We start from the raw sequence: 10,692 nt of genomic DNA, 5'->3' as shown, positions 1-10,692 counted from the left end.
AGATGAGCCAGGAAGGTGTTGGAACATTAATCGAATTGCCAACATTGTTGTTCCCAACTAAACACAAGGGACAAATAGGGATATATGAAAAACCTTTAATAAAAATGATTAACTTCGAACATAGTTATGTCATCACTGTGTATGTGTGTGTTTGTTTATACAAGCACATGCGTGTGTGTGTGTGTGTGTGTGTGTGCATATGTGAAGATGTATGTACATGTATGCATAAGTGTGCATGTACCTGATGTGTATGACTAAATACACATATATACAGATGTATGTATGTGTGTGTGAGTGTGAGTGCATGAATGTATGGAGGTGTACAATTATATATATACATGTGTGTGTGTGTCTGTGCTTGTATGTGTATCAATAAACTCACACATGCATCGACATGTATGCGTATATGTGTGTGAAGAAAATAGACAACCGTACTATCTCAGAACACATCTAAATTTATCTAAACAAAGTAGTTTTCTCTGAGAGAGTGCTCTATAACTAATTACAAATTAATTACAACTATCTCAAAAGTCTATTCAAAAATAAGATAGCAAGGAAGATTCCAGAACATAAAGATACAAAGCAGATGTAAATATATTACCTTACAATGGTATTACCTGTCTACTGGCATACTGGCATTCCATTGGTTATGACAAGCGTTCCAGTTGATTCAATCAATGGAACAACTTGCTCCTGAAATTAATGTGCAGTTGACTGAGGACTCCACAGACACGCATACTCTTAACATAGTTCTCAGGAAGGTTTAGCATGACACAGAAGAGGTGACAAGGCTAGCCCTTTGAAAGACAGGTAAACTTAGATAAACTTAGATATGTTTCGATCAAAGATTAGTCCAGGCCATGTCTAACTTAATAGCACCACCTGATAAGATTATCAAAGAAATTTATCTAAATCCTTTTTTAGTCAAGTTTTGTTTATGGTCCATTCAAGTAGTGAGTTCTTGTTGAGTGAGTTGTATCCAGGTATGGGTGGCTTGTCTGGTATTCCTTCAAGAAATCTGTCTAGACTCCATTTAAAGCTGATAGGATCCTTTTCCTTTTTTATCTGTTTTAGCACAATGTTAAACAGTGCAGGGCCTGTTGAGGAAAAGAAATTATGCCGCAGTGTACCTATATGTTGTGATCCTGAACTGGGCAGGGTACTACTCATTTTTTGCCAGCTGAGTGAACTGGAGAGACATGAAATAAAATGCCTTGCTCAAGAACACAATGCACCACTGGGAATCGAACTCACAACTTCATGATCATGAGCCAAATATACTAACCACAAAGCCATGGGTCTTCACTTATTAGCTGTAACTGGTATACACCATCGTCATCATTGTTTTAATGCCCATCTTTTCAAGCTTGCATGAGTCAATTAAGATACACTGTAACAGATTTTCTACAGCAGGATGCTCTTCCTGTTCCCATGTATGCTAATATTTACCCTTGTCCTTTGAATACAAACAACACAATGGCCAGACATGTTTTCATGGAAGATTGTAAATGAATGACTGCTTGCATAATGGTAACACCATTGTTTACAATTTGTGCATAATATTAAAACAAGGACATGTGTGTGCGCACATGTATATGTATCTGTGTGTGTGTGTGTATATTTGTACATATGTATGTATATATATATATGTGTGTGTGTGTATATATGTATGAAAAGCACCTGTGCTGGCACCATGTAAAATACTCCCATGCCAGTGTCACATGAGCAATACTCGTGTGCCAGCACCATGTAAAAAGCACCCTTGCCAGTACCACATGGAAAGCACCCAGTATATTCTGTAAAGTGGTTGGCATTAGGAAGTACATTCAGCCTTAGAAACTATACCAAAACAGACGACTGGAGCCTGGTGCAGCGCTCTGGCTTACCAGCTCTTGTCAAACCATCCAACCTATTCTTGTACAGAAAACAAACATTAAATGATGATGATGATGATGATATATGTATATACACACACACACACACACACACACACACACAGAGTGAGAGAGTGACAAGTATATATGTAATGTGTGTGTATGACAGGCTTTGGTTGGCTTGGAGCTAGAGTAGAAGTCACATGTCCAAGGTGCCTTAGAGGGGAACTGAACCAGAAACCATATGATTGCAAAGCAAACTGATTAACCAAGCAACCATATAAATATGCATGTACGTATCTATGTACAAACGCTTATATATGTTTTATGTATGTGCATACATACATATGCATGTGTGTGTGTGTGTGTGTGTGTGTGTATAACCACTATTGAACACTGATATAGTCCTCCTATTATATATATATATATATATATATATAGGTATAGACATGACTGAGTGGTTGCAGAATACCTTGGGCAATTGTCTGTTACTATATCCAGGGGCTGACCAATGCCCTGTGAGTGAATTTGGTAGACGGAATGTGTATGGAAGCTTGTATATATGTGTGTATGTGTGTGTGTGTGTGTGTGTTTGTGTTTGTCTTACATACACACATCCCAAGTGACAACCAATGTTCATTTATACGTCTCTGTAACTTAGCAGTTTGGCAAACAACATCAATAGAATAAGTACCAGTTTTCAAAAGTATATGTACCAGTGTCAATTTGTTCATCAAAACCCTTCAAGGTGGTGCCCCAGCATAGTCACAGTCCATTGAGCAAAACAAGATAAAAGATTTAATATTATTGAACATTGAAATATTAAATTACTGTATGACTGCAGAATAATTTAGTCAAGCCTAATATCTCTATTCTTACTCCATTTCATATCTTTAAGTACATTACAACAGGTGTCTGCTAGTTTTGTTTTGCTTGTTGTTTTTTGGTTTGTTTGTTTGTTTGTTTATTTATTAATGTAATGGTCTGTTTCATACCTAAATGATAGCAGAAAATTCTTTCTGCCTAATCACACAGACCAAGCCACCATGCAAGGTTTGGTAAAATAAGACATTGTGGAATGATAATAACTCTTGGGATAAAAATATCTTAAGTTCTGGCTTTTGACATTTATCTGCAAATATTTTTGCATGTTATTGAATTAACTTCATCGTCATCGTCGTCATCATCATCATCATTTTAACTTCCATTTTTCCTTGCTTGCATAGATTGGATAGAGTTTATTGAAGCAGATTTTTTTCAATGACCTGGACGCCCTTCCTGTCACCAACCCTTACCTGTTTTGCAAGCAAGGTAATATTTCCCCATGGCCAGACATGTTTTCAAAGAATATTGGAAATGAATGACATTGCTTGTATGAATGCGACAATCATTTACAACTATCATGTGATGTAAAGAGAAGGAGACACAAACAACACACACACACACACACACACACACACACACACACACACACACACATCACACACACATCACACACACACACACACACATTGTTTCAGTCATTAGACTGTGGCCATGCTGGGGGCACCACATTGAAGAATTTTTAGTCAAATTAATCAACCCCACTACATACTTTTTGTTAAGCCTGGTACTTATTCTTTTGGTCTCTTTTGCCAAACCACTAAGTTACAGGGACATAAACACACCAACACCGGTTGTCAAGTAGTGATGGTAGGCAAACACACACACACACATATGCATATATATATATATATATATATATATATATATATATATATATATTCAACAGGCTTCTTTCAGTTTCTTTCCATCAAATCCATTCACAAAGTTTTGGTTGGCCCTAGGCTATAGTAGAAGATACTTGCATAAGGTGCCAAGCAGGGGGACTGAACCCATAATCGTGTGGTTGAAAAGTAAGCATCGTACCACACAGCCATGCCTTATACATTTATATAAACTCCTTAACCATTCAGCCATGCCACAAATATGGCATATCATCATCATTATCATAACATCCACTTTTCCTTGCTTCAATTCACCAAAGCTGGTTTTCTGTGGTTGGGCGCTCTTCCTGTTGCCAACCATGACTTGTATCCAAACAAGATAATATTTCCTCCCCGTATTGAACATGTTTTCACAGAAGATTGGGAATGGATGACAGCATTTATATTATGATAACGCTTGCTCATAACTATCATACACAATAGGCATGGGCATGGCTGTGTATAGGAGCCAGTGTGGCTGTGTAGTAAGAAACTTGCTTCCCAACCACATGGTTCCAGGTTCAGTTTCACTGCATGGCACTTTGGCCAAGTGTCTTCCACTATAGCCTCGGACCGACCAAAACCTTGTGAGTGGATTTTGGTTGACAGAAACTGAAAGAATCCTATCATATATATTTATATATACGTGTGTGTATGTGTATTTATCTATGTGTGCATGCCTTTGTGTATGTGTTTGTCCCCCCATCACTGCTTGACAACCGGTGTTGGTGTGTTTATGTCCCTGTAACTTAGCAGTTCAGCAAAAGAGACTAATAGAATGAGTACTAGGCTTAAGAAATAAATCCTGGGGTCAATTTGTTTGACTAAAATCCCTCAAGGTGGTGCTCCAGCATGGTCGCAGTCAAATGACTGAAACAAGTAAAATAATAAAAGAAAAACATTCTCACTCATATATAACAGGCTTCCTTTAGTTTCCATCTGCTAAATCTACTCATAAGGCTTTTGTCGACCCAGGGGCTATAGTATGAAGCAACATACTGAAGGTGCTATGCAGTGGGACTGAACGCAAAACAGCTATACTTGTGTGTTTATGTGTGTGTATTTGTGTGTGTGTGTGTGTATGTGTGTGTATTTGTGTGTGTGTGTATGTGTGTGTATTTGTGTGTGTGTGTGTAATCATTTGATGATGTATAATGGCAAGAGGAGTAAACAGCTGACATTTGTTAGGAACGTAGAAGCAGTGAGAAAAACCAGTAAACCAGCATTTTCAAACATAACTACCTCCTCATGTTATTTGTTCCACCTGAGTTAAGACACTTTCTTGTCACATTCGTCAATCGTAAATATAGTGAACCAGTGGTTGGCCTGTTGGACCTCCCCTCTCCCATAACCAGTGACGCTGTTGTTCACAACCTGCGTTATAAAGGAAACAATTCACTAACCATTCTATTGAGCTAGAGAACTGTAAGGTTATTTTTGCTGCTGTGCTGACTCTATTATCAAGAATTGAATGTGCTCTGCTGCAAAGTAGGCGCAAACCTCATTTCACAGCCAACTGGTTAGCAGTAGGACCGTCACTAAGTTATAAAATTACTTGCCTCAACAATTTGTAAATACCTGGATTTGTGAGAAATCATATTTTGGTTATTCTAACATGGAAAAATGCTGTAAAAACTTTATGAAACATGGAAATTATAATTAAGATAGGTATGGCTGTGTGGTTAAGAAGTTTGTTTTCCAACCACATGGTTTTAGGTTCAGTCCCACTATATAGCACCTCAGGTAAGTGTCTTCTACTGTAATCCACAGACAAACCAAAGCCTTGTAAACGGATTTGATAGATTAAAAACTGAAAGAAGACCATCATGTGTGTGTGTGTGTGTGTATATATATATATATATATATATATACACCATCATCATCATCATCATTTAGCATTCAATGTCCATGGTATGGTAAGGGGCTGCACCAGACTCTTGACTGGTTCCTATGGCTGGATGCCCTTCCTAACGCCAACCCCTCCAAGAGTGTAATGGGTGCTTTTACATGCCACCAGCATGGCTGTCAATTTGCACAACACCAGTACATATATATATATATATATATATATATATATATATATATATATATGATAAATTAAATGTGGTAAGGAGAAGTCAAACTGACATTACAATTGTTTCTGGAGTTTTTTGCACCAGGTCAACGTTCTTTTTTCCAATCAAGCAAATGTGTCTTTCTTTTATTAAGACAGTAGAGTATGATTTGGGAGAGATTCAGCTACTATTTCTAGCAGGTGAAGCAACTAAGTAGAAATAGCCTCAATGGCTCACACAAACTGTCCTTTAATTGGTCGATGTATTGTAAAGACTGTCAGCTGCAACTTCATCTTAATCTTCATAAGTAGGCTGTCAATTTTTACATTTCATACTTTCAATCCCAGAAATTAGGTTATTCCACTTAGAATAAGAGTTTCACTTACACAGTCTCTACTTTGCTGCTGCTGCTTTCATCATCATTATTATTATAATATCTAGCACACTGTGAAATGTTTAACAGCATTTTGTCCATCTTTGAATTCTGAGTTCAAATACCACTGCGGTTGATTATGCTTTTCATCCCTTTGGCACCTGTAAAGTAAGAACTTGCTGGCCTTGTACCAAAATTTGAAACCATCATCATCATAAGTATTATTATCAAGGATTCTTCTTATTGTTGTTGTTCTTGTTATAATTGTTGTTGTTATTATTATTATTTTATGTGAGGAGAAATTGTGAAGAAACAGTTTGTAATTGTCATTTCCTCTTGGAAATGTTATTGGTAAAGAGAGAAAAAAAATAATAAATACGAATTTTTTTCCTTTTTTCCTTTCTTTTATTCTTTTTTTAAAATGACCTCAGAGTGTAAAAGACAGAATATTGTTTACAGTGACAATTGACAGATGTTTAAGTTCTATTCATTTCTTTTATTTGTGGTTAGTTCCTCGCTAGAAAGAATCAATTGGTTAGGAGATAGTAGAAGATAGATTGTTAATGGGTATAAGATCAATAAACGTTGGAGAAGAATGCTCCCCTTAGGATATATAAAGTTAAATTGATGAAGTCAGAAGGCAGTACTAATTTATAATGATTATGTATTCCACTCTATTCAATCAGTAGCCCATTTATTTTCTTTAACTCCTTTAAACGGCAACATTCTCATTGATTTTGGTTTGAGAATTTCAATGTAATATTTTCCTTCCAATATAATCTTAGTATGACAATGACCCCCTAGGATATTTCAATACTTTGCATTTAACTACAGTTAGCTTAATAGGTGCATTCAAAATGGTAATTTATTTAGTATAAATTGATATTAGTGTGGTTGTTTAATGATCACAGTGTTGGCGTGCAAACTGTTAGCACAGAGGTTATAGATTTTTAGAGCTAAGCTCTGATATTATATCATCCATTTTAGATTAGGTGACATAATTCTTGGTTATATATAAGATGGATTATAGACTTATTGGCAAACTGAGTTACTTATCTGGTCTTCATTTACAGTTAAAACTATTCATTTCCAACATACACTCACGCACATATGGATATTTATTTATTTTATTCTTTTAATAAGAAGGTGAACAACTTATCTTAGCATTATGATCCATAGCAGCATTAGCTGCAAGTCCAAAGTCTTAAAAAGACTTGGACATGTTGATGCAGTTGTGAACTCACTGGACATGGGTATTAGGAGCTGCTGATACCTGAGGAGGAGGAGGACAAAAGTTTGGGCTGTCTGAACACTGTCCAGGGCCCTTCGGAACCACCTGAATTCCTTTGGTACTAGGACGCTTAACAAAATTCTGGATTACCATTGGTTGATTGGGTTTCATATCCAACCAATGACTACGCTCAAAATATGATGTATCCTGTTACTTGGATGATTTGGGAGTGTCATGCCAGACTGTTTGGTCATGTTGCTCAATTTTCAGAGTTGGATCCTGCATATCCTGCTGGGGCAATGGCTCATGTTGGCCAGCCACATGCCACATGGTCATGGTGGAGGAGGAAGTATCATGCAGAGAAGGGGACTGACTGAGCACTACTCAGAGGGTTGCCAGACAATCTGAGCAAATACCAACAAATGGTGGAGGCAACAATGCACTGCAATGATGCATACCTGACTCAGGAGGAAAGATAGTGACCATGACTTCCAAAACTAATATGAGGGGGAGAAGAAGGACCCAACCAAACCAGAGACGTGGTTCTGAATGCTTGCAATAAGGTAGACTCTACAAAAGATACCCAGAGTGTCTGGTGCTGGTGTTAAACTGAGTGAGGGATTGTCCTCGACTCAGGTCGGCCACAGTAGCATTTCAACTCAGGATGAAAATAGCTGGAACAAATACCACAAGGTTTCCAATCCAATCCAAAGTTCTTAAAATTCTGCTAATCCTCTACCCTTGGTTATTACTTTTTTAATTGGCCCTGACAGGACAAAAGGTAATGTTGATCTCAGTAAGAATTGAACCCAGAGTGCAAGGAGCCTTTCTGCTGCTCTGACATCTATGCCAATTCACTGCTTTGTGTTCTCCAATGTCTCTTGAGCCAGCATGAACATCACACATTCTCATTCAACTCCATTAGACGTTTACAGGCCTTTGTCTTTGTCAGAATTGACAATCTGGTACAGTCAAAAGGATATGGGATAGTTAGAAGAATAAGGGCTGGTGCTCATAGACTTTGAAAGTCCTCTCAGGTTGTGAGGATGATGATGCACAACTTAAATATCTGAAGTTCAAAGCTTCATCATCATCATCATCATCATTAACATCATCATTATAATCACTTATTAATGTCCATATTCCATGCTGGCATGTGTTGGATCATTTGACAAGATCTGATGAGCCTAAAGACTGCATTGTGTTCCAATGTCTATTTCAGCTTCGTTTCTGTGACAGAATGACCTTCCTAATGTCAACCACTTTACACTGTGTATTGGGTGTGTTTTTCATGCCACCAGCACTATTGAAGTCAACATGCAGGTTGCGAAACTACAAATACTGAGTGGAGTCAACTTTATGCTTGTAGGATGAGGAGTAAAGAGGGGTAGAGTATAGGGGGGAAAAGGGGCAAAGTATAAGAAGAAAAGGGCCAGAGCAGAACAGGTTTCTTGCAGTAGAGGAACTACATGCCTACTCACATTTTAGAAGACGGTGGGGGTAACCAGGTGGAACTGGAAAAAGACAAAAAAATGTTTCTGAGGTAAAAATGTTTGTGAGAGAGGAACTAGAGATTTGGTCTGATTTCCTGCTGTAGACTGAACTCAAATAGCAGGTGATCATATTTTTGACCTGTCTTCCAGTTATTGGAATTTCAGTGACTTGATATATGTCTGCATGAATTAGATTAGGAAATAAAAGCACAAGAAAAGTTGTATTTATGTTCTGTAAGATGAAATAGAGATTAATGTTTGGTGGGTGGGCTGATGGGAGGAGAGAGCCTTTCAATTAACAAATGGCTTTGCCTGAAATGTTATTTTCTGTTTCACCCTATATTAGACTGTATACATCTATTTATTTTGCATTTATTTGTAAAAACTACTTACTGTCCTCATGTCAGATTTAGTTTGGAGTAAGAATAGTGTTTAGCTGCAAAAGAGAAGTGTTCGGAAATATCTAGGCAAAGGTTAGTACATTCAGAATTAACTTAGTGTGTAATATGAAAATACAATTACAAAGCTTTGAATAGAAGGGGAGAAAAAATCAGATACCAGCAGTTTAAGGTGCATATAAATTAACTTAGATCTGGCAGAATATCTTTAAGCTTATAAACTAATTGGCAGGTGATGGTAAGGAGGAACAGGTGATGCTTATTGAATTAGTATTTCCTAAATATTTATACTTAAAATGATAAAATAATCAAGATCTACTTTCTAAACTATATTTTGGGTTTATGCCAATTTTAGCAATAACTGGGACAATTATCAAAATTGTTTTATATTTCAGTTTTACAGAAATCTATAAACTACATAGAATTAGTTTAACCCTTTAAAGATAAGTCAAAATGATCTGAAGATTCCAAGACTCAGCTTCTCTGAATTCTACAAACCACTCCAAGTTGAGGGTGTGTTACCTTTTGATTCCTTTTTTTTTTTTTTGTCTTGGTGACCCTGTTAGTGCTGGTGCCACATAAAAAAACACTGGTGTTAGTGTCACATAAAAAACACCCAGTACACTCTGCAAAGTGGTTGGCATTAGGAATGGCACCCAGCTGTAGAAACCCTGCCAAAATGAACAATGGAGCCAGGTACAGCTCCTAGCCTTGCCAGCTTCTGTCAAACTGTCCAACCCATGCCAGCATAGAAAATGGTCATTAAATGACGATGGTGATTATGATGATGATAATTTTTTCTCACATACTCTACGTATATACCTGACTATTTTTCTAGGGTTTGTTTTTTTTTTGTTTTTTTGTTACCTCAAGGCCAAATTCAGAGCTAACTTATTTACAAATGTATCATTCAATGTACCTCACTGACCTTGAAAGAAATACCAGCCGAGTACAAGTTCCTGTTAGGGCTTCATGCTGGACAGGTCAAAAGAACACAGCCAAACTAACATGTACCACCTCTTCCAAGAAATAAAAATGGGTTTCCTTACACTGACACCCCTACCTACAAAAAAAACCCAAAGTTGCAAGAGCATTGATGAGAATTCAAAACAACAAGGCCTGGAAGAAGAAAGACAGTCCAGAGTCAAGAGAAAAGTTACCAATGGACTATGTTCCATAGAGAGTGAAGAGCCTAAGTAAATAAGGGATACTATTGCCATTAAAGCGGTATCTATATAACTGTGTGATATCACTATCAATAGAACATTACTGTGTGATATCATTAGCATTAGGGTATCATGTATATAACTGTATGACATCATTGTTATTAGGATATCACTTATATAACTATGTGATATCATTAGCATTTGGACATCATCTATATAGTTGTGTGATGTCACTTTTATTGGGAGATCACTTTTACAACTGTGTGATATCATTAGCATTAGACTATCATCTATGTAGCTGTGTGATATCACTTTTATTAGGATATCACTTGTATAACTATGTGATATCATTAGCAAT

General features: G+C 37.0%; 1 protein-coding gene across 1 annotated transcript in view; it reads left to right on the top strand.

Moving 5' to 3' along the window:
• Positions 1-10,692, top strand: part of LOC106875733 (uncharacterized) — a 311,359-nt gene that overhangs the window by 216,183 nt on the left and 84,484 nt on the right. The window lies entirely within an intron of this gene.

This window comes from Octopus bimaculoides, chromosome 11, assembly GCF_001194135.2.
Source record: "Octopus bimaculoides isolate UCB-OBI-ISO-001 chromosome 11, ASM119413v2, whole genome shotgun sequence".
Taxonomy (NCBI): domain Eukaryota; kingdom Metazoa; phylum Mollusca; class Cephalopoda; order Octopoda; family Octopodidae; genus Octopus; species Octopus bimaculoides.
Note: the sequence above shows the minus strand (reverse complement) of the source record. Positions and strands in the feature narration are given on the sequence as shown.